The sequence below is a fragment of the Lagenorhynchus albirostris genome, chromosome 15 (assembly GCF_949774975.1).
Source record: "Lagenorhynchus albirostris chromosome 15, mLagAlb1.1, whole genome shotgun sequence".
In the NCBI taxonomy this organism is placed as follows: domain Eukaryota; kingdom Metazoa; phylum Chordata; class Mammalia; order Artiodactyla; family Delphinidae; genus Lagenorhynchus; species Lagenorhynchus albirostris.
Window position 1 is genome coordinate 61342950 of NC_083109.1, and position 25119 is coordinate 61368068.

General features: G+C 38.9%; 1 long non-coding RNA gene and 1 other non-coding gene across 3 annotated transcripts in view; one reads left to right on the top strand and one right to left on the bottom strand.

Annotated features, from left to right (window-relative positions):
* The window catches only part of LOC132506197 (uncharacterized), a 47915-nt gene extending 23298 nt beyond the window's left edge, over nucleotides 1-24617 (bottom strand). For both annotated transcript variants that reach the window (XR_009535749.1, XR_009535748.1), the window contains exons 1-2: nucleotides 24272-24617; nucleotides 22814-22906 (exon numbers count right to left, since the gene is read on the bottom strand). This is a non-coding gene — a long non-coding RNA (uncharacterized LOC132506197). The remainder of the gene's footprint in view (nucleotides 1-22813; nucleotides 22907-24271) is intronic.
* Nucleotides 24618-24790: 173 nt separating this feature from the next.
* Nucleotides 24791-24862, top strand: TRNAT-CGU (transfer RNA threonine (anticodon CGU)). The gene has a single exon. It is a non-coding gene; the product is annotated as a tRNA-Thr (tRNA).
* The last annotated feature ends 257 nt before the right edge of the window (nucleotides 24863-25119 follow it).

A 25119-nucleotide genomic window follows, 5' to 3' on the forward strand; every position in this document is an offset into this window, starting at 1 on the left:
TCAGGAAACTTGTAAAAACCTCTTAGATAGCCTCATCCACCAGAGGGCAGACAGCAGAAGCAAGAACTACAATCCTGCAGCCTGTGGAACAAAAACCACGTTCACAGAAAGATAGACAAGATGAAAAGGCAGAGTGCTATGTACCAGATGAAGGAACAAGATAAAACCCCAGAAAAACAACTAAATGAAGTGGAGATAGGCAACCTTCCAGAAAAACAATTCAGAATAATGATAGTGAAGATGATCCAGGACCTCGGAAAAAGAATGGAGACAAAGATTGAGAAGATGCAAGAAATGTTTAACAAAGATCTAGAAGAATTAAAAAACAAACAAACAGAGATGAACAATACAATAAGTGAAATGAAAAATACACTAGAAGGAATCAATAGCAGAATAACTGAGGCAGAAGAACAGATAAGTGACCTGGAAGACAGAATGGTAGAATTTACTGCCATGGAACAGAGTAAAGAAAAAAGAATGAAAAGAAATGAAGACAGCGTAAGAGACCTGTGGGACAACATTAAACACAATAACATTCGCATTATAGGGGTCCCAGAAGGAGAAGAGAGAGAGAAAGGACCTGAGAAAATATACGAAGGGATTAGACTCAAAAACTTCCCTAACATGGGAAAGAAAATAGCCACCCAACTCCAGGAAGCACAGCAAGTCCCATACAGGATAAACCCAAGGAGAAACACACCAAGACACATAGCAATCAAACTGGCAAAAAATAAAGACAGAAAAATTATTGAAAGCAGCAAGGGAAAAACGACAAATAACATACAAGAGAACTCCCATAAGGTTAACAGCTGATTTCTCAGCAGAAACTCTACAAGCCAGAAGGGAGTGGCATGACATTTTAAAGTGATGAAAGGGAACAACCTACAACCAAGATTACTCTACCTGGCAAGGATCTCATTCAGATTCGATGGAGAAATCAAAAGCTTTACAGACAAGCAAAAGCTAAGAGAATTCAGCACCACCAAACCAGCTCTACAATAAATGCTAAAGGAACTTCTCTAAGTAAGAAACACAAGGCAAGAAAAGGACCTACAAAAACAAACCCAAAACACTTAACAAACTGGAAATAGGAACATACATATCGATAATTACCTTAAACGTGAATGGATTAAATGCTCCAGCCAAAAGACACAGGCTCGCTGAATGGATACAAAAACAAAATCCATATATATGCTGCCTACAAGAGACTCACTTCAGACCTAGGGACACATACAGACTGAAAGTGAGGGGATGGAAAAAGAATTCCATGCAAATGGAAATCAAAAGAAAGCTGGAGTAGCAATACTCATATCAGATAAAATAGACTTTTAAAAAAAGAATGTTACAAGAGACAAGGACACTACATAATGATCAAGCGATCAATCCAAGAAGAAGATATAACAATTATAAATATATATGCACCCAACATAGGAGCACCTCAATACGTAAGGCAACTGCTAACAGCTATAAAAGAGGAAATTGACAGTAACACAATAATAGTGGGGGACTTTAACACCTCACTTACACCAATGGACAGATCATCCAAACAGAAAGTTAATAAGGAAACACACAAGCTTTAAATGACACAATAGACCAGATAGATTTAATTGATATTTATAGGACATTCCATCCAAAAACAGCAGATTACACTTTCTTCTCAAGTGTGCACAGAACATTCTCCAGGAGAGATCACGGCTTGGGTCACAAATCAAGCCTCAGTAAATTTAAGAAAACTGAAATCATATCAAGCATCTTTTCTGACCACAACACTATGAGAGTAGAAATAAGTTACATGGAAAAAAATGTAAAAAACACAAACACATGGAGGCTAAACAATACGTTACTAAATAACCAAGAGATCACTGAAGAAATCAAAGAGGAAATCAAAGAATACCTAGAAACAAATGACAATGAAAACATGACGATCCAAAACCTATGGGATACAGCAAAAGCAGTTCTAAGAGGGAAACTTATAGCAATACAATCCTACCTCAAGAAACAACAAACATCTCAAATAAACAATCTAACCTTACACCCAAAAGAGCTAGAGAAAGAAGAACAAACAAAACCCAAAGTTAGTAGAAGGAAAGAAATCATAAAGATCAGAGCAGAAATAAATGAAATAGAAACAAAGAAAACAATAGCAAAGATCAATAAAACTAAAAGCTGATTCTTTAAGAAGATAAACAAAATTGATAAACCATTAGCCAGACTCATCAAGAAAAAGAGGGAGAGGATTCAAATCATTAAAATTAGAAATGAAAAAGGAGAAGTTAAAACAGACACCACAGAAATACAAAGCATCCTAAGAGACTACTAGAAGCAACTCTATGGCAATAAAATGGACAACCTGGAAGAAATGGACAAAATCTTAGAAAGGTGTAACCTTCCAAGACTGAACCAGGAAGAAATAGAAAATATGAACAGACCAATCACAAGTAATGAAATTGAAACTGTGATTTTAAATATTCCAACAAACAAAAGTCCAGGACCAGATGGCTCCACAGGTGAATTCTATCAAACATTTAGAGGAGAGCTAACACCCATCTTTCTCAAACTCTTCCAAAAAATTTCAGAGGAAGAACACTCCCAAACTCATTCTATGAGGCCACCATCACCCTGATACCAAAACCAGACAAAGATACTACAAATAAAGAAAATTGCAGACCAATATCACTGATGAATATAGACGCAAAACCCTCAACAAAATACTAGCGGGGCTTCCCTGGTGGCGCAGTGGTTGAAAGTCCGCCTGCCGATGCAAGAGACACGGGTTCATGCCCTGGTACGGGAAGATCCCACATGCCGCGGAATGGCTGGGCCCGCGAGCCATGGCCGCTGAGTCTGCACGTCCAGAGCCTGTGCTCCACAACAGGAGAGGCCACAACAGTGAGAGGCCCACGTACCGAAAAAAAAAAAAAATAATACTAGCAAACAGAATCCAACAGCACATTAAAAGGATCATACACCATGATCAAGTGGGTTTTATCCCAGGGATGCAAGAATTCTTCAATATACGCAAATCAATCAATGTGATACACCATATTAACAAACCGAAGAATAAAAACCATATGATTATCTCAATAGAGGCAGAAAAAGCTTCTGACAAAATTCAACACCCATTTATGATAAAAAAAAAAAACCTCTCCAGAAAGTGGGCATAGAGGGAACCTACCTCAACATAATAGAGACCATATACGACAAACCCACAGCAAACAACATTCTCAATGGTGAAAAATTAAAAGCATTTCCTCTAAGATCAGGAACAAGACAAGGATGTCCAGTCTCAACACTATTATTCAACATAGTTTTGGAAGTCCTAGCCACAGCAACCAGAGAAGAAAAAGAAATAAAAGGAATACAAATCGGAAAAGAAGAAGTAAAGCTGACACTGTTTGCAGATGACATGATACTATACGTACAGAATCCTAAAGATGCCACCAGAAAACTACTAGAACTAATCAATGAATTTGGTAAAGCTGCAGGATACAAAATTAATGCACAGAAATCTCTTGCATTCCTATACACTAATGATGAAAAATCTGAAAGAGAAATTAAGGAAACACTCCCATTTACCATTGCAACAAAAAGAATAAAATACCTAGGAATAAACCTATCTGGAGAGAAAAAAGAACTGTATGCAGAAAACTATAAGACACTGATGAAGGAAATTGAAGATGATACAAGGGGCTTCCCTGATAGCACAGTGGTTAAGAATCCGCCTGGCAGTGCAGGGGACACGGGTTCAAGCCCTGGTCCAGGAAGATCCCACATGCCATGGAGCAACTAAGCCCGTGTGCCACAACTACTGAGCCTGCACTCTAAAGCCTGCGAGCCACAACTACTGAGCCCGTGTGCCACAACTACTGAAGCCCGCATGCCTAGAGCCCATGCTCTGCAATGAGAAGCCACCGCAATGAGAAGCCCGTACACCGCAACGAAGAGTAGCCCCCACTCACCACATCTAGAGAAAGCCTGCGCGCAGCAACAAAGACCCAATGCAGCCAAAAATAAATAAATAAATTTTTTAAAAAAATGATACAAACAGATGGAGAGATATACCATGTTCTTGAATTGGAAGAATCAATACTGTGAAAATAAATATACTGCCCAAAGCAATCTACAGATTCAGTGCAATACAGAACTAGAACCAAAAAATATTAAAATTTGTATGGACACAAAAGACCATGAATAGCCAAAGCAATCTTAAGGGAAAAAAACGGAGCTCAAGGAATCAGGCTCCTGCACTTCAGACTATCCTACAAAGCTACAGTAATCAAGACAATATGGTACTGGCACAAAAACAGAAATATAGATCAATGGAACAGGATAGAAAGCCCAGAGATTAAGCCACACAACTATGGTCAACTAATCTATGACAAAGGAGGCAAGGATATACAATGGAGAAAATACATCTCTTCAATAAGTGGTGCTGGGAAAACTGGACAGCTACATGTAAAAGAATGAAATTAGAACACTCCCTGACACCATATACAAAAATAAACTCAAAATGGATTAGAAACCTAAATGTAAGACCTGACACTATAAATCTCTTAGAGGAAAACACAGGGAGAACATTCTTTGACATAAATCACAGCAAGACCTTTTTTAATCCACCTCCTAGAGTAATGGAAATAAAAACAAAATTAAACAAATGGGACCTAATGAAACTTAAAAGTTTTTGTATAGAAAAGGAAACTACAAACAAAACGAAAAGACAGCCTTCAGAATGGGAGAAAATATTTGCAAACGAATCAACAAAGGATTATTGTCCAAAATATATAAACAACTCATGCAGCTCAATATTAAAAAACAAACAACGCAATCCAAAAATGGGCAGAAGACATAAATAGACGTTTCTCCAAAGAAGACATATAGATGGCCAAGAAGCATATGAAAAGCTGCTCAACATCACTAATTATTAGAGAATGCAAATCAAAACTACAATGAGGTATCACCTCACCATATTAACAAATTGAAAAATAAAAACCATATGATTATCTCAATAGAGGCAGAAAAAGCTTTTGACAAAGTTCAACACCCATTTATGATAAAGAACTCTCCAGAAAGTGGGCATAGAGGGAACCTACCTCAACATAATAGAGAGCATATATGACAAACCCACAGCAAACGTCATTCTCAATGGTGAAAAATTAAAAGCATTTCCTCTAAGATCAGGAACAAGACAAGGATGTCCACTCTCAACACTACTATTCAACATAGTTGAATAATAGTGCCCCAGTTAGAAGGGGCATCATCAGAAAATCTACAAGCAACAAATGCTGGAGAGGGTGTGGAGAAAAGGGAACCCTCTTGCACTGTTGATGGGAATGTAAATTGATAGAGCCACTATGGAGAACAGTATGGAGGTTCCTTAAAAAACTAAAAATAGAATTACCATATGACCCAGCAATCCCACTACTGGGCATATACCCTGAGAAAACCATAATTCAAAAAGACACATGCACCCCAATGTTCATGCAGCACTATTTACAATAGCCAGGACATGGAAGCAACCTAAATGCCCATCAACAGATAAATGGATGAAGAAGATATAGTACATATATACAATGGAGTATTACTCAGCCATAAAAAGGAATGAAATTGTGTCATTTGTAGAGACGTGGATGGATCTAGAGGCTGTCATACAGAGTGAAGTAAGTCAGAAAGAGAAAAACAAATATCATATATTAACGCATATATGTGGAACCTAGAAAAATGGTACAGATGAACCTGTTTGCAGGGCAGAAATTGAGACACAGATGCAGAGAACAAACGTATGGACACCAAGGGGGGAAGTGGCATGGGTGGTGGTGGTGGTGTGATGAATTGGGAGATTGGGGTTGACATATATACACTATACATATATATTACATATATACATATTAATGTATAAAATAAATAACTAATAACCTGCTGTATAAAAAAATAAATTCAAAAAAAAGAAAAATAGAAGCAATCTGAAAGATTAGATTAAGTTGGTAATCTACTTTCCTTCTTGTCCCAAATTTCTTTTTTTTATATAAATTTATTTATTTAAAAAAAAGAAAAAGGAAATGAGAAGGGAATCGAAACATGTCACTACTAAAAAAAATCATCTAAACACAAAGGAAGGCAGTATGGAAGGAAGGGACAAAAAAGGTATAAGACATACAGAAAGCAAATAAAATGGCAATTCCCTATCAGTAACTAAATGTAAAAGGATTAAATTCCCCCAATTAAAAGACACAGATTGGCAGAACAAATTAAAAAAGAGAATCCAACTAGATGCTGTCTATGAGAGACTCACTTTAGAGCTAAGAACCTGCATAGATTTAAAGCAAAAGGATGGAGAAAGTTATTCTGTGCAAATAGTAACCACAGGAGAACAGGAATAGCTATGCTAATATCAGACAAAATAGACTTTAAATTTAAAAAACTATTACAAGAGATAAAGAAGGGCATTATATAATGATGAAAGGGTCAATTCACCAAGAATATAATTACAAACATATGCAAACATCAGACCCTAAATATATAAAGCAAACATTGACAGAATATGTCAAGAATTCCTGCAACTCAACAACAACAAAAGACAAAAACAACCCAATTTAAAGATGGACAAACAACTTAAACAGACATTTCTCCAAAGAAGGTATACTAATGGTCAATAAGCACATGAAAAGATGCTCAACATCATTAATCATTAGGGAAATGCAAATCAAAATCAAATGTGATATCATCTTACACCCATTAGGATGGATACTCTTTCAAAAAAACAAAATAACAGGTATTGGTGAAGATTTGGAGAAACTGGGATCCTTGTGCAATCATTGGTGGGAGTATAAAATGGTGCAGCTGCTATGGAAAACAATATGGCAGTTCCTCAAAAAAATTAAACATAGAATTACCATGTGATCCATCAATTCCACTCTAGGTATATACCCAAAAGGATTGAAAGCAGTGTCTTGAAGAGATATTTATATACTCCTGTGCATAGCAGAATTATTCACAATAGCCAAAAGGTGGCAGCAACCCAAGTGTCCACTGATGAATGAACAAAATGTGGTATATACGTACAATGGAATATTATTCGCCCCTACTAAAAAGGAAATTCCAGCACATTGTACATGGATGGACATTGAGGACCTTATGCTAAGTGAAATTAGTCAGTCACAAAAATGTACATACTGTATAATTCCAACACATTCTTTTCAAGTGCACTTGAAACATTCTCCAGGATAGATCACATGCTAGGACACAAAACAAGCCTTGGTAAATTTAAGAAAATTTAAATCATATTAAGCATCTTTTCCGACCACAACGCTATGAGACTAGAAATCAACTACGAGAAAAAACTGCAAAGAATCCTAACACGTGGAGGCTAAACAATACGCTACTAAACAACCAATGGATCACTGAAGAAATCAAAGAGGAAATTAAAAAATACCTGGAGACAAATGAAAATGAAAACATAACAATCCGAAATCTATGGTATGCAGCAAAAGCAGTTCTAAGAGGGAAGTTCAAAGGGATACAAGCTTACCTCAGGAAACAAGAAAAATATCAAATACACATCCTAACCTTACACCTAAAGGAACTAGAAAAAGAAGAACAAAACCCAAAGTTAGTAGAAGGAAAGAAATCATAAAGATCAGAGCAGAAATACATAGAGACTAAAGAAACAATAGAAAAGATCAATGAAACTAAGAATTGATTCTTTGAAAAGATAAACAAAATTGATAAACCTTTAGCCAGACTCATCAAGAAAAAGAGAGGGCCCAAATCAATAAAATCAGAAATGAAAAACGAGAAGTTACAACCAACATCACAGAAATACAAAAGATTATAAGAGACTACTATGAACAACTATATGCCAATAAAATGGACAGCCTAGAAGAAATGGACAAATACCTGGAAATGTACAATCGCTCAACACCGAACGAGGAAGAAATAGAAAATATGAACAAACCAATTACCAGTAATGAAATTGAATCAGTAATTTTAAAACTCCCAACAAATAAAACTCCAGGACCAGATGGCTTCACAGGTGAATGTTACCAAACATTTAAAGAAGAGTTAACACCTATCCTTCTCAAACTACTCCAAATACTGCAGAGGAAGGAACACTTCCAAACTCATTCTATGAGGCCAGCATCAACCTGACACCCAAACCAGACAAAGATATAAAAAAAAGAAAGAAAGAAAATTAGAGGCCAATATCACTGATGAACATACATGCAAAATCCTCAACAAAATGTTAGCAAACCAAATCCAGCAATACGTTAAAAGGATCAAATACTACGATCAAGTGGGATTTACCCCTGGGATGCAAGGATTTTTCAATATCCACAAAATCAATATGATACACTGCAATAACAAATTGAAGAATAAAAATCATATGATCATCTCAATAGATGCAGAAAAAGCTTCTGAAAAAATTCAATGTCCATTTATGATAAAATCTCTCCAGAAAGTGGGCATAGAGAAAGCATACCTCAACATAATAGAGGTGATATATGACAAGCCCACAGCTAACATCATGCTCAGTGATGAAAAGCTGAAAGCATTTCCTCTAAGATCAGGAAAAAGACAAGGATGCCCACTCTCACTACTTTTATTCAACATAGTATTGGAAGTCCTAACCACAGCAATCACAGATGAAAAAGAAATAAAACGAATCCAAATTGGAAAGAAGTAAAACTATCAAAGTTTGTAAAAGATATGATACTATACATAGAAAATCCTAAAGACACCACCAGAAAACTACTAGAACTCATCAATGAATTTGATGAAGTCACAGAATACAAAATTAATATACAGAAATCTGTTGCATTTCTATACACTAATGATGAGCTATCAGAAAGAGAAATTAAGAAAAACAATCCCACTTACCATTGCATCAAAAAGAATAAAATACCTAGGAATAAACCTACCTAAGGAGGTAAAAGACCTGAACTCAGAGAATTATACGACACTGATGAAAGAAACTGAAGATGACAAACAGACCAAAAGATATGTCATGGGGACTTCCATGGTGGTGCAGTGGTTAAGACTCTGTGCTCCCAATGCAGGGGGGCCCGAGTTTAATCCCTGGTCCAGGAACTAGATCCCACATGCATGCCACAACTAAGAGTTCCCGTGCCACAACTAAGGAGCCCATGAGCCACAACTAAGGAACCCACGAGCCACAACTAAGGAGCCCGTGAGCTGCAACTAAGACCCAACACAACCAAATAAATAAGTAAAATAAAATAAAATAAAAGTAATTTTTAAAAAAAGACATACTATGTTCATGGATTGGAAGAATCAGTATTGTTAAAGTGACCATACTACCCAAGGCAATTGACACATTCCCTATCAAAATACCAAGGGCATTTTTATGGAAACAGAAGTCCCCAAATAGCCAAAACAATCTTGAGAAAGAAACACAGAGCTGGAGGAATCATGCTCCCTGACTTCAGTCTATACTACAAAACTACAATAATCAAAACAGTATGGTACAATAATCAAAACAGTACGGTACTGGCACATAGATCAATGGAATAGAATAGAGAGCCCAGAAATAAACCCACACGCTTATGGTCAGTTAATCTATGACAAGGGAGACAAAAATATACAATGGAGAAAAGACATTCCCTTCAATAAGTGGTGCTGGGAAAACTGGACAGCTACACATAAAAGAATGAAATTAGAACATTTCCTCATACCATATAAATTTGAAATGTATTAGAGACCTAAATGTAAGATCAGAAACCATAAAAATCCTAGAAGAAAACATACGCAGAAAACTTGTCAACATAAATCAAACCAGTATTTTTTTGGATCTGTCTCCTAAAGCAAAGGAAATAAAAATAAACAAATGGGACCTAAGGAGACTTAAAAGCTTTTTCGCAGCAAAGGAAATCATTGACAGAATAAAAAGACAACCTATTGAAAAGGAGAAAATATTTGCTAATGCTATGACCAATAACATTATATTATTGGGGTTAATATCTGTAATATATAAACAACTCATACAACTCAATATCAAAAAAACAAACAACGCAATTAAAAAATGGGCAGAAGACCTGAATAGACATTTTTCCAAGGAAAATATACAGATGGCCCAGGCATAGGAAAAGATGCTCAACATCGTTAATCATCAGAGAAATGCAAATTAAAACCAAAGTGAGATATCACCTCACACCTGTCAGAAAGGCTATCATTAAAAAGACCACAAATAATAAATGTTGGCAAGGACGTGGAGAAAAGGGAACCCTTGTGTACTGTTGGTGGGAATGTAAATTGGTGCAGCCGCTGTGTAAAACAGTATAGCAGTTTCTCAAAAAACTAAAAACAGAACTACCACATGATCCAGCAATTCCACTACTGCGTATATATCCAAAAACATGCCGCAGAGCAACTAAGCCCATGCACCACAACTACTGAGCCTACGCTCTAGAGCCTGTGAACCACAGCTACTGAGCCCGAGTGCCACAACTACTGAAGCCCATACTCCTAGAGCCCATGCTCTGCAATGAGAAGCTACCACAATGAGAAGCTCACACACTGCAACAAAGATAGCCCCCACTCGCCACAACTAGAGAAAGCCCACACACAGCAAAGAAAACCCAACACAGCCATAAATAAATTAATTAATTTTAAAAACAGATGTGGTGTATGTATACAATGGAATACTACTCAGCCATAAAAAAGAATGCTATTTTGCCATTTGCAACAACATGGATGGACTTGGAGGGACTAAGTGAAATAAGTCAGACAAAGACAAATACTGTATGATATCACTTACATATGGAATATGAAAAATAAAACAAACTAGTAAATATAACAAAAAGGAAACAGACTCACAGATATAGAGAACAAACTAGTGGTTACTAGTGGGGAGAGTGAAAAGGGAAGGGGCAAGACATGGGTAGGAGAACAAGTGGTACAAATTATTGTGTATAAAATAAACTATAAGGATATATTATGCGACACAGGGAATATAACTAATATCTTATAATAACTATAAAGGAGTATAACCTTTAAAAATTGTGAATCACTATGTTGTACATTTGAAACTTGTATAATGTTGTACATCAACTATACCTCAATTTTAAAAAGTATTTTTAAAATATTGTATGCTTCCACTCATATGAGATACCTAGAGTAATCAAATTCACACATAGACAGTAGAATGGTCGTTACCAGGGATTGCTGTAGGGGAAAATAGAGAGTTATTGTTTTAGTGAATACAGAGTTGCTGTTTTGCAAGATGCAAATAGTTCTGGAGATGAATAATGATGATGGTTACACAATGTGAATTTCTTAATGCCACTGAATTGTACACTTAAAAATGGTTACAATGGTAAAATTTACATTATGTGTATTTTATCACCATTAAATATGTTTTTAAAAAAGTAGACGGGGAAAAGACACATTATGAATAATGGAGCAAAGATAAGGATGATGGCAGATTTGTTGGAAATGATACAGGGTAGTGGAGTACCATCTTTAAAATTCTGAAAGAAATGTGTCAACCTAGAGTTCTATAACATGCAAAAGTATCTTTCAAAAATGAAGGCAGGGGCTTTCCTAGTGGCACAGGAGTTAAGAATCCACCTGCCAATATGGGGGACATGGGTTTGAGCCCTGGTCCGGGAAGATCCCACATGCCATGGAACAACTAAGCCTGTGCGCCACAACTACTGAGCCTGCGCTCTAGAGCCACGTGCCACAACTACTGAGCCCACGTGCCTAGAGCCTGTGCTCCGCAACAAAGAGAAGCCACTGCAATGAGAAGCCTGTGCACCACAACGAAGACTAGCCCCCACTCACCACAACTAGAGAAAGCCCACACGCAGCAACGAGGATCCAATGCAGCCAAAAATAAAAATAAAAAATAAATTTATATTAAAAAAAATGAAGGCAAGATGTTCTCAGACATACAAAAGCTGCAACAATTCACTGTCTTCAGATTCCTTTTTTTTCTTTTTTCGTCTTCAGATTCTTATAAGAAAAAATGTTAAAGGAAGACTTCAGGCAGAAGGAAAATAGTGCCAGATGGAAGTCTGGATATACACAAAGAAATGAAGAACACCAGAAATGGTAACTATGTAAATAAGTATATGACAGTTTTTCTTAGTATTTAAATCTCCTAAAGGTTAACTATTTAAACAAAATTAACAACAAATGTTGTATGGGCTTTATAACATATGTAAAAGTAAAATATATGAAAACAAAAACATAAAGGTCAGGTAGAGAGAATGGGAGCATATTACTGTAAAATGTTTATGTTATATGTTAAGTGGTATAATATCACTTAATGGTAGACAGTGATAAGTTAAAGATATATATTATGAATCCTACAGCAAACACTAAATTAAAAACAAAAACCCAAAAACAGAGTGATAACTAATAAATCAAACAAGGTGATAAATGGAACTATAAAAACTAACAAAATCAAAGCTGTATAAAAAGAGAGAAAAGGGAAGGAAAAACAGATGGGACAAATAGAAAACAAATAGTAAGATGATAAATTTAAACTTATATCAATTGTCTCATTAAATGTAAATGGTCTAAATAATTCAATTAAAAGGCAGAGATTTTCAGAACGGCTAAAAAAGCAAAACTCAACTCTATACTGCCTATGAGAAACACGCATTAAATATAAAAACACAGATATAAGTTAAAAGGAAGCATATAGAAAAAGGTATACCATGCTAATACTAATCAATTATTGGAATGGCTACATTTATATAAGACAAAATTTCAGAGATTTCAGGACAAAGAATATTACTAGCGAAAACGAAGGTCATTTCATAATGATAAATTCATGAAGAAGTCAAAAGAATGCTAAATGTTTATGCACCTAACAACAAATTCAAACTACATGACACAAAAAAAGTACAGAAATTCATGGAGGGATAGACAAATCCACAGTTATAGCCAAAGATGTCAATACCCTCTCTCAGTAATTGAACAAGTCAACAGAAAATCAGTAAGGATTTAACAAAAAAACAAAAACGATACTAGCAGCCAACTTGACCTTATTGACATTTACACAACACTTCACCCAACAACAGAATACACATTCTTTTCAACAGCACATGTTCCCCAACCACAGTGAAGTTAAAGTAGGAATTAATAAAAGGAAGATCCTTTTGAAAATCCCCAAATATTTAGAAACTAACACACTTTTGTGTAACCTGTGGGACAAAAAAAAATAAGCCAAAGGAGAAAATAAGTATTTTGAACTGAATGAAAATAAAAACACAATATATCAAGTTGTGTGATAACCTGCTAAAGTGGTATCTGAAGAGAACTTTTATAGCACTAAATGCCTTTATTAGAAAAAAGAAAGTTCTCAAATCAATGGCCTCAGTGTCCACCCTAAAAAAAAAAAAAAAACTAGAAAAAGAAAAGCAAATTAAACCTAAAATAGAAGAAAGTAAACAATAAAGGCCAGAGCAGAAATCAATGAAATAAACAGAAAGGCAATACAGAAAAATCAATGGAACTAGAAACTGGTCCCTGGAGATCAGTAAAAGTGATAAACCTCCAACAGACAAATCAGGAAAACAAAGCAAGAGGACACAAATTACCAATATCAGGAATGAGAGAGGTGACATCACTACAGATTCTACAAATATGAAATGGATAATAAGGCAATATTATGAAAAACTTTATGTCAATAAATTCAACGACTTGGATTAAACAATTCCTTGAAAGTCAAACCATGAAGTTCACTTAAAAAGAAATAAATAACCTGATTAACCCTATATCTATTTTTAAAAAGTTGAATTAATAGTGAAAAACCTTTTCATAAGGGAAACCACAGGCCCAGATGGCTTTTCTGGTGAATTCTACCAATCATTTAAGGAATAAACAATACCAGTTATATGCAAACTCTTCTAGAAAACTGAAAAGGAGGCAATACCTCCCAACTTATTCTATGATGCCAGTATTACCCTGACACCAAAGCCAGACAAAGACATTATTAGAAAAGTAAATTACTGACCAATATCCTTCAGGAACATAGAACATTTCTAAACAAATTTTAGAAAATTGAATCCAACAATATATAAAAAGGATAATATATCCTAACCAAGTGGAGTTTTGTCCAAGGAATGTAAGGATGGTTTAATGTTTGAATAATCAATCAGTGTAATTTACCATATTAACAAACTAAAAAAATTTAAAACCATGATCATCTTAATAGACACAGAAGAAGCATTTGGAAAAAGCTGATATTAATTCCTGATTTTTTTTAAAATCCCTCACCAATTAGGAATAAAAGGGAACTTCCTAACCTGATAAAGGCCATCTATGACAAACCCACAGGGAACACCATGCCTAATATTGAAAGACTGAATGCTTTTTCCTTAAGATCAGAAATAAACTAAGAATGTCCTCTCTCACCACTTCTACTCAACATTATACTGGAAGTTCTAGACAATAAGGCAAGAAAAATAAATAAAAAGCATTCAGATTGGAAAGGAAGAAGTAAAACTGTCACTATTCACAGATTACATGATTGCCTATATAGAAATCTGAAGGAATCTACCAAAAGACTACTAATAAGTGAGTTTAACAAGGTGGCAGAATAGCAGGCCAATATAAAAAATGCAAGTGCATTTCCATCTACCAGTAATGAACAATCAGGACTTGAAATTTTAAAATAATATCATCTATAATATACTCCAAAATATGAAAAATAAATTTGACAAAATATGTGAAAGGTGTGTACACTGGGAATGACAAAAACACTGCTGAGAGAAGTTAAAGAAGACCTAAATAAATCAAAAGATATATCATGTCCAGGGACTGGAGGACTCAATAGTGTCAATATGCCAGTTCTCTCCAAATTGACCTAAAGATTTACTGCAATCCCAATAGGCTTCTTGTATAAATTGTTACCAGATTCTAAAATTCACATGGAAATATAAAGGAACTAGAATAGTCAAGAGGAAGGACAAAGTTGGAATACTAACACTACCTGATTTCAGGACTTATTATAAACCTGCATTAGTTAAGATAGTGTGGAACTGGTGTAAAAATAGACAAATAGATCAATGGAACAAAACAGAGCCCAGAAATAGACCCACACATATGTGGACAACTTATTTTCAACAAAGGTGCAAAGGCAATTCAGTGGAGAAAGGATGGTCTTTTCAACAAAAGACAATGGAACAATTTGATACCTATATACAAAAAAGCGAACTTCCATTCATAACCCACAATATATACGAATTTAACTATAAATGGGTCATCGACCTAAATGTAAAAACTCAAATTATAAAACTTTTAGAGGAAAACATAGGAAAAAAACATTGTTACTTTGAGTTAAGCAAAGTTTCTTAGATATAACAAGAAAAGAATGATGCAAAGGAGAACAAATAGATAAACCGGATTTTATCAAAATTTAAAACTTCTGCTCTTAAAAGAACACTGTTAAGAGAAGGAAAAGAGCCACACAGGGGAGAAAATATTTGGAAATCATATATCTGATAAAGGATTTGTATCCAGAATATATCAAGAACTTTCAAAATTCAATAATGAGGGGGCTTCCCTGGCAGTCCAGTGGTTAAGACTCTGCACTTCCTTGGGACTTCCCTGGTGGCGCAGTAGTTAAGAATCCGCCTACCAATGCAGGGGACACGGGTTGGAGCCCTGGTCCAGGAAGATCCCACATGCTGCAGAGCAACTAAGCCCGTGCGCCACAACTACTGAGCCGGCATGCCACAACCACTGAGCCCGCACACCTAGGGCCCGTGCTCCACAATGAGAGAAGCCACTGCAATGAGAAGCCCACACAGCACAATGAAGAGTAGCCCCCACTTGCCACAACTACAGAAAGCCCATGTGCAGCAACGAAGACCAACGCAGCCAAAAATAAATAAATAAATTTATTTAAAAAAAAAAAAAAGACTCCGCACTTCTACTGCAGGGGGCATGGGTTCGATCCCTGGTCGGGGAACTAAGAGCCCACAATCCGCGTGTCACGGCCAAAAAAACCAGAAAAACAACCCAATAAAAAATGCATAAGGCGTATGAATACTTTCCAAAGAAGACAGATGAATAGTAGATAAACACATGAAAAAAATGCTCAACTTCATTAGTCATTAGAGAAATGCAAACTAAAACAATGAGAGAGCACTGCCCACCTGTTCGAATGGCTAAATTAAATTAAAAAGACTAACCATACCACGTGTTGATGAGGATGTGGAGGAACTGGAACTCTTCTACACTGCCCGTGGGGATGCAAAATGGCACAACCACTCTGGAAAACAGTCAGTTTCCTAAAAATATAAACATCTGATCCAGGCATTCCACTCCTATGTATTCACCCAAAAGGAAGGAAAGCTTTTTAATGTCCTTTCAAAGGCTGGTACACAAATGTTCATAGTAGCTTTATTTGTAATAGCCCCAAACTGCAAACAACTCAAATGTCCATACCACTCATAAGTAACAAGGAACGAACTCTTGGTTCACAATAACGTACAGCATGGATGGGTCTTGAAATAATTACACTGAATGAAAGCCAGGAAAAGAATACATAAAACAACAAGGTCCTACTATATAGCACAGAGAACTATATTCAATATCCTATGATAAACCACAATGGAAAAGAATATTTTTTTAAAAAGAATGTATGTGTATATATACATATATATAAAACTGAATCACTTTGCTGTACAGCAGTAATTAACACAACACTGTAAATTAACTATACTTCAATTTTACATATATATTTTTTTGGCTGCACCACGTGGCACGTGGGATCTTAGTTCTCTGACTAGGTATCCAAACTGTGCCCCCCTGCACTGGAAGCATGGTATCTTAACCACTGCACTGCCAGGGAAGTCCCCAATTTTTTTAAACAAAGAAAAAGAATACACACTGTTTCGAGTCCATTTATATAAAATTCTAGGATATACAAACTAACAGACAGTGACAGAAAGCAGAATGGCTGTTGGAGGGTGGGGGAGATGGATTACAAAAGGACAGGAAGAAACAACCAAAAACCAAAACCCCAATTCAAAAGAAAAAAGCCACCCTGGATTTCTACAAGTGTTTTTACCTGAATGGAACTAGTGGCTTTTATTTGAGATAAGCTGAGATCTGGACGTGGTGTTCAAACTTTCTCTAAATACTTCCCATCGTGTTATTTTTAGAGCTAGCATGGGATTAAATAGCACTCACTAATATACCGTGACAACCGGCAAACACACAGAGGTAAACGCCAGAGAAACCGTTCACACTTCCAAGGCCTCTAGTTGGTCCAACGAGCAGTTACAGAGACAGAAAGCATCACAAGAAGACACAGTGACAGCTTTTTAAGAACCATGAAAGGAGAGAGAAGAACAGCAAAATGTTTCCAATAAAATCTTACTCATGTTTCCAAAAAAGCAATTCTAACTTGTCCATAATGGAACAAGGAAGAAGGGAAAAGGTCATCTTTCATGTTCAACATTTTTCTACCTAAGTTTTACGTGTATATGTACAGTTTTACAGCACTAAAGCGGAACCACGAGGGGAAAATGCAAAAGGTAGGTTCTTCTCTGTAAGTAAATTTATCATCACAGTTTCTCTCGTTTCCTTCCACCCATTTATCTTTTCAAGTTGCCAAGAACATCCCTGGGAATAATCACCTCCTACGTCAAAAGCTGGGGATAGGATAATTGGCATCTGATGATGGGAGATGACATCTTTAAATAGTCACTTTTAACTTCATAACATATATTTCATCTTTAACCATGTATATACTGCTTCAACTCCTAGCTTTAAAATGCAGGGGGGGTATATTGGAAGATGCCCCAATAACAAGGGTAAATTCTCCAAAAGTTTGCAATGGCTAAAAAAAAATTTTGAAACCCATTAGATCAAGTGTCACTTATGTAACAAGGATCTTAAAATACAAGGCCTAGGAAAAGGTCAACATCCATCCTATCTATCTGTCTGTCTGTCTGTCTATCAAAATGACTTCCTGGTTAATGATTAAAGGTTTGAGTTTTTGAAATAGCATATACTATGAATAAACCTAAAGGAAAATAAATGATTCTTTGCAGTACTAATAAACACACACCATGTATCATTCATGTGAGATGCTGGTACTACTTTATATAAAGTGGCAACATATGTGAAGGAACCCATTTGGGACATTCACATAATTGTTTCTTACAAGCTCATAATACTGGAAACCAAAGGAATTTGTTCAGTTTGATACCAACACACTCACACCCATAACACGTCTCCACCACATTGGGTGGACCTCGGCCAAGACATCACACAAAGTGCGTGGCTGATTGTTTCTGCCTCGTCCAAACCAACTCCGCACAAAGTTGAAAATGAGAGCCTCAAGCAAGAGCAAATACAACTCCCGTAGCCCAGTAGCACTGATGGCCGGCTCACTCACCGGCAAGCAGATGCTTGCAGCACTGTTTGCTTAAGGCTGCTACCCTACGGCAGAAAGTTATCTTAGGAAAGCAATGACCCTGACATCTATGCTAAAGAACCTTCCACATGTGTGCACTGGGAGCCACGTGCAAAGATGCAAGAGCAGCTCTGCTTGTAATGAAGAAAACTTGGAAACAACCCAGGTGGCCAGCAATAGGGGATTTATTAAAACTGTGCTATAGTCCCCCGAGCAGACTAGAACACAGCGGTTACAAGGAATGAGCTAGAGCCATAGGGAGTGACACGGTTAGACCTCTGATGCTTTGTAGAGTTAACATCAAAAAGAAGACATGTTTACAAAATATGCACAATATGTACCATTTGTTGAGGAGAACAACCCCCCCAAAACACTACGTTTCCTATGTATAAACACATATCAACAGAAAAAGATGTGGGAAAATCCAAAAAAACTCCTAAGACTGGTCACCTCAAAAAGGAAGAGGAGAGAGAGGAAGGAATTGAGAGCTAAGAGGGTGGGAGTCCTCCACCTAATACAGGACAAGTAATAAGAGAAATAGCAATTTATCCTGTTACTGTCGACTGCTTTTTATATCCATAAAACCGTCACCAACTCTGCACACTAATGTTTGTGCCTCAGATAACCTGGTTGACCTTTTCAGAGCGTATCCGGAAAAAAAAGGGAAAAGAGAAAGAACAAAACTTTTTACTGTTCATAGCTGCCAGCTTGATCTTATTCTGGTTCTGGAATGAACCAATTTAAACTTATTTTTCCAGGGTTAGAGGTTCTAAGATTGACTTGATGAGGTGATATCAGGGCATTCTATACAGCTGTAATTTTTCTGCAGAATTCCTCTTTGTACCATTTTCTGTATGGTTGGCATTATTTGTGAAAGGGAGTTGAAAAAACTACTGCCTCTCTCTCCAAGCTGGGAGACCTTCAGTTTTTCAGAGGTTACACAGGCAACACATCCTGCTTCAGTCCTCACCCTGCTATGTTCTGCAGGGGCCTGCACACTGCCTCTATGTGGCAGGGATTCCTGCTTGGATGGAGTGCCAAAAGAAGGTAAACACAGGTACCACGAACTTTCTAGCTGCTCTTCCACTGAAAATCACAGAAATCTCACATGATGAAATGCCAACCAAATGAATTTAGAATCCAAGAGTCATAGGCACCAGCAACAAACAACTGAAATATTCATAGATGGGGGGACTCCATAGTGTTAAGACATTAATTTCCCCCAAATTCAATTATAGCTTTACTACAATCCCAATCAAAATCCGAGCAGGCATTTTGTAGAAACTGATGAGCTGATTCTAAAAAGTATACAGAAAATCATATGGAAACAAAGGACTAGAATAGGCAAAACAGTTTTGTAAAAGAAGAACAAAATTGGAGGATTTAAAAGACGTGACTTCAGTACTCTCCATAAAATACAATCAAAGCCTGTGTGGTAACTGGCATACAGATAGATATACAGATCAATGGAACACAAACCACAGCAACCGACCACACGTACACGGTCAAGTGAATTTCAACAAAGGCACCAGGGCAGTTGCATGGAGAGAGGATCATCGTTTCAACAGATGGTGCTGGATATGGGAAAAAATGGACATCAAGCCCAACCTCACACCATACACAAAAATTAACTCAAAATGGATCCTAGACCTAAATGTAAAAGCAAAAATGATAAAAATTCTTGGAGAAAACCTTTGTGACCCAGGTAGACAAAGCTTTCTTAGTAAACAAAAAAGCATAAAAGAAAAACATTGATAAACTGGACTTCATCAAAATTAAAAACTTCTGCACTTTGAGAGACCCCACTGAGAACATGCAAAGGCAATCCACCAAGTAGGAGAAAATACTAACGATACGTATATCTGAAAAAAGACTTCTGTCCAGAACATACAATGAACTCTGATGATTCAAAAATAGGAAGGTGGGCTTCTCTGGTGGTGCAGTGGTTAATAATCCGCCTGCCAATGCAGGGGACACGGGTTCGAGCCCTAGTCCAGGAAGATGCCACATGCTGTGGAGCAACTAAGCTTGTGTGCCACAACTACTGAGCTTGCACTCTAGAGCTCGTGAGCCACAACTACTGAGCCCGCGTGCCATAACTGCTGAAGCCCGCACGCCTAGAGCCCATGCTCCACAACAAGAGAAGCCACTGCAATGAGAAGCCCATGCACGGCAATGAAGAGTAGCCCCCACTCGCCACAACTAGAGAAAGCCTACGCGCAGCAACAAAGACCCAACACAGCCAAAAATAAATAAATTTATTTAAAAAAAAAAAAGAACTGGGTTTAAAAAAAAATAGGAAGGCAAACAAGCTATAAAAATGGGCAAAAGATTTGAGCAGACACTTCACAAAAGATGTAACAGGGACTTCCCTGGGGGTCCAGTGGTTAAGAATCTGCCTTTCAATGCAGGGGACGCAGGTTCGATCCCTGGTCAGGGAACTAAGATTCCCACATGCCGCAGGACAACTAAGCCCACGCACTGCAACTACTGACCCGTGCACATCAACTAGAGAGCCCACATCCCACAATGAAAGATCTTGTGTGCCGCAACGAAGACCCGATGCAGCCAAAAATAAATAGATAAATAAAAAAGACGATGTAACAAATGACCAATGAGCACATGAAAAAGTGCTTAACATCATTAGTCATCAGGGAAATGCAAATTAAAATGAGGTACCACCACATACCCACTAGAGTAGCCAAAATAAAAAAGACAAATGGACCCAGAGATTATCATACTAAGTAAGACAAAGACAAATATTATATATCATTTATATATGGAATCTAAAACAAATGGCACAAATGAACTTATTTATAAAACAGAAATAGATGCACAAACATAGAAAACAAACTTATGGTTACCAAAGGGGAAAGGGGTGGGAAGGGATAAACTAGGATTTTGGGGATTAACAGATACACACTACTATATATAAAACAGATAACCAACAAGGACCTATTGTATAGCACAGGGAACTATATTCAGTATCTTGTAATAACCTATAATGGAAGAGAATCTGAAAAAGAGATATATATATATAAAATTAATCACTTTGCTATATACCCGAAACTAACATAACATTGTAAACCAACTATACTTCCATAAAAATAAGAAGAAGAAAATAAAAGACAGGAATTGAAAGATGTGACCCAACTGGAAAGCATATATTTCTGGCGGGAATGTACAATGGCACCATATCACCTGGTCCTCGGCCCCTATCCCGTGCGTCCTCCACGCATTCAATTCACAGGTTCATATAACCTGCCTGGCCTCATCAAGCCTGCTCTAAAACCCTGAATTTATGAGATAAAGCAATGACGGGGGCTGTGGCCTCTGGCTCTGGCCCTGGGTTCTGAACTGTCCGTCACCGACAATGCAGTCGCAGGGATAGCTAAGTGAGCTATTTGAGTAGCTAAGTGAGCCTTCTTCAGGCAAAGTCTTGATTTAGGTGATCAGAGAAAAGCCTGCTGTCAGCACCTCAGGCAACCTAAATATCCAAGCCTGAGGGGGCTTTTTTCCCTCCTCTGCAAGAAAATTAATTTCTCCAAGAACTCTTTAAAGCAGTTCTCAAAGTGAGGGCCCGGACCAGCAGCACCAGCACAGCCTGGGAGGTTGTGAGAAAGGCAGAACCTCAGCCCCACCGCAGGGTCCATCTGCATCTTCCCAAGATGTTCAGGTTCAAGTGCCGAGCGTGCTAGGCCACAACCAAGGCGCCATGGAGCTAACGCAGGTGAAAGCCCTTCACACACTGTGAAGTGCTGTTAAAATGGATGCAGCCCTTGCTGCGGAGGGGCGGGGGAAGGCGGAGGGGCCGGGGGAGGCGGGGAGGCGGAGGGGCCGGGGGGGAGGCGGGGAGGCGGAGGGGCGGGGAGGCGGAGGGGCGGGGAGGCGGAGGGGCGGGGAGGCGGGCAGCAAGCAGGGGTGAAGGTGTTGAGGGCGGCCCCAACAGAGGAGTCGGTGGCCGCAGAAGTCCTGCCTGGAAGGAGACAGTGTCTCCAAGACACCTTCATTTTTTCAAGCAACCTCAACTGTGGTTAATCACTTTTAGACCCACTGCATTTCAGTGGGGTTCGGGTGAATCATTTCAGAGGAGTGAGGGAGTAAAAAAGCTTGAAGGTTTCTAGGACCCTCAGCAAGCCTTTCTGAAAACCTGATAAAAACTGTGGCATCCCTTTCCCAGAAACACACACATTTTACATACACTTTTGGTGAATTCACAGATTTTTTAGTCTTGAGTGCAGTGGGCACCAGATTAGAAATCTCGGGGAAGGGCTTATCTAGGAAGTTCAGCGCCAGGACTCTGCTGGCAGCGTAGCTGGAAGGCACCGGCCAAGGAGGTTCTCCAGAACCACATGGAGGACCACACTGAAAGGAATCGCATGTTAATTTCCTCTACAATACTTTTTGAAGACCTACCTGTGCAGGTACCTCTCTAAGACGCTGGGGCCAGGACGGACAGATCCTCCAGCCAGGTGTCCAAGATTTGTGGCTTCTCAGGGCTCCTTACACCTGTGAGAGAAGTAGGATCAGACCTGTGTTCTCTACTTTAGGGCTCACAGAAGGTCACAGGGCCAGCCTCCCTCAGGACACCCCAGACCCTGCGTACCTCAGGCATCCCACCTGCCCATCAAGATACAGATGCACCTCTATCATTTAATCCCCTCCCTCCCCTCAGAAGACAAAGCTGAAGAAAGCACCTGTTAGAATCTCATTTCCATTCCACCTGCCAGTTAGTTCTGGGCTCAGCTCACATGTGATGTTCTCTCATTTGCTAATTTCTTTTCACTTTTTATAAGCCCTATCACTTCTGCACAATAATTCCAACAACTCAGTGAACACCAAAAAATGGAGGGGGACAATGGAATCAATTTTATCATCAACCATTCAAAGGCAATGCTCAGTAATACATTTTAATTCTGAAAATGTTCAATTTTTTTTTTTTTTTTTTTAATTAAAGAGCTGCAGTGAGATTTGCACATAGATCTCAAGCACTCCGGGAGCAGTATCTCAGAGTTCCTGTTTGAGGGTAAATGCCAGGGCCTTTTCCAGTCACCTGCCCAAACCGTGACATTTAAAGCAACTTGGTGAACACAACTTCCTGGCATATATAGGTTTCCCATTTGCCTATACACCTGCACAGTGGGCTGTGGACATTCTTAATTCATGTCTCCTTATACCCTGCGAGCATCACTAGTACCAGGCGGCAAAGGTGCATGTAGCAGAATGTTCTGTGCAGCTAAAAAGCTGCAGACAACCCAAGGCCTTACTCCCAGAAATTGATTAAATCAAATGTGATAGAGCCACTGGATGGGAAACCGTGCAGCTATTAAAGAGAATAAGGTATCCCATCCATGCATTATATTATAGTATATAATGCAGTATATATAATTTACGATGCAATATTGTAATAGTACACATCACATTAATGTATAAGAGAAACTGTTAATTTTAAAAATAATATATGCTATCACTTATCGTGATTATAAAATGTACTACAAGCCACTGTATTAGTTAACACATCCATACATTAATTAATGGAGAATCAAAGTGCACTTTAAAGTCAGTCCATCTGAATAAAAATAAAAGGGCACGTTTGAATACATAAATGTGAATATGCGTATCAACGGTCTAGAGCATTGGGGCTCAGCCTTTCCCGCGCAGCGGCATCACCTGGAGGAGAACCTGTTAAAGCCCAGATTGCCCGGCTCCCCCAGCAGGTCTAATTGGGCAGGTCTGGGGTGAGCCAGAGAAGTTGCATTTCTAACCAGCTCCCAAGTGATGCTGCTGGCCCCGGGGCCAGGCACACACCCAGGGCTCAACCGCGGCAATCTGGGGGAAGAGGAGCTTTGGGGCTTTTTATTTCAGAAAACTTACACATTCATTCAACAACCCTCGTTGAGCGTCAGCTCCATGCAGGGCAGCCGTGGACCGCCCGAGGGGTCGGGCTAGTAAAGGAACCACAGCCTTTCCCTCCGCCTCCTGGGTGCCTCACCCTAGAGGGGAAACTGAGGCCCCGAGACCGGTTGTCCAAAGTCGCGGAGTCTCTCTGGAAGCTGGGATTCGAACCTCAGGCTCTGAAATGCCTGCGAGCGTCCTGAGCGCTCCCGAACTCCACACGAGTTCCTCCCGCCGAGGCTGTGGGGACTCTGGGGGCTCCGGAGACGAAGTCCCCGGCCCCACTCGGACGCGAAGGGTAGGACAGACTTCCCTGCCCGCTCTGCTGCCGTGAGTCCGCTGCGAGCGGCCGGCGCGCGCACGCTTGAGCCCCGCCCCACCGGCCGCTGCGAAAGGGCGGGGCCGGGCGGGTGCGCTGGGGCCCGCGCTCGTGCCCGTGGGGCGAGCGCACGGGAGTGGCGCCAGGATAGAGGCTCGCCGAGCCGCCATTCTAACGCAGGCGCGGTGGCCAAGTGGTAAGGCGTCGGTCTCGTAAACCGAAGATCACGGGTTCGAACCCCGTCCGTGCCTAGCATTCTCACTTCCCTACAGGGGGCCACTTTTTAGGGGTGTGACCACTTTTCGAGAGTAGTCATCGACGTTCTACCCTTTCCGGATCCCGTATTAATCAATAGATCTTCGCCTCTGGGAGCCGACGGAGCCAACTGTTTTCACTCAGTTTAGATTCAGGCTTTCTCCGGCCCGCGCAGGTCAAAGTCCGGGTGGTCCCGCCTCATGCACTGCTGTGCCGCCAACTTGACCCGCGGGGCGTTAGGCTCCCGCAGACA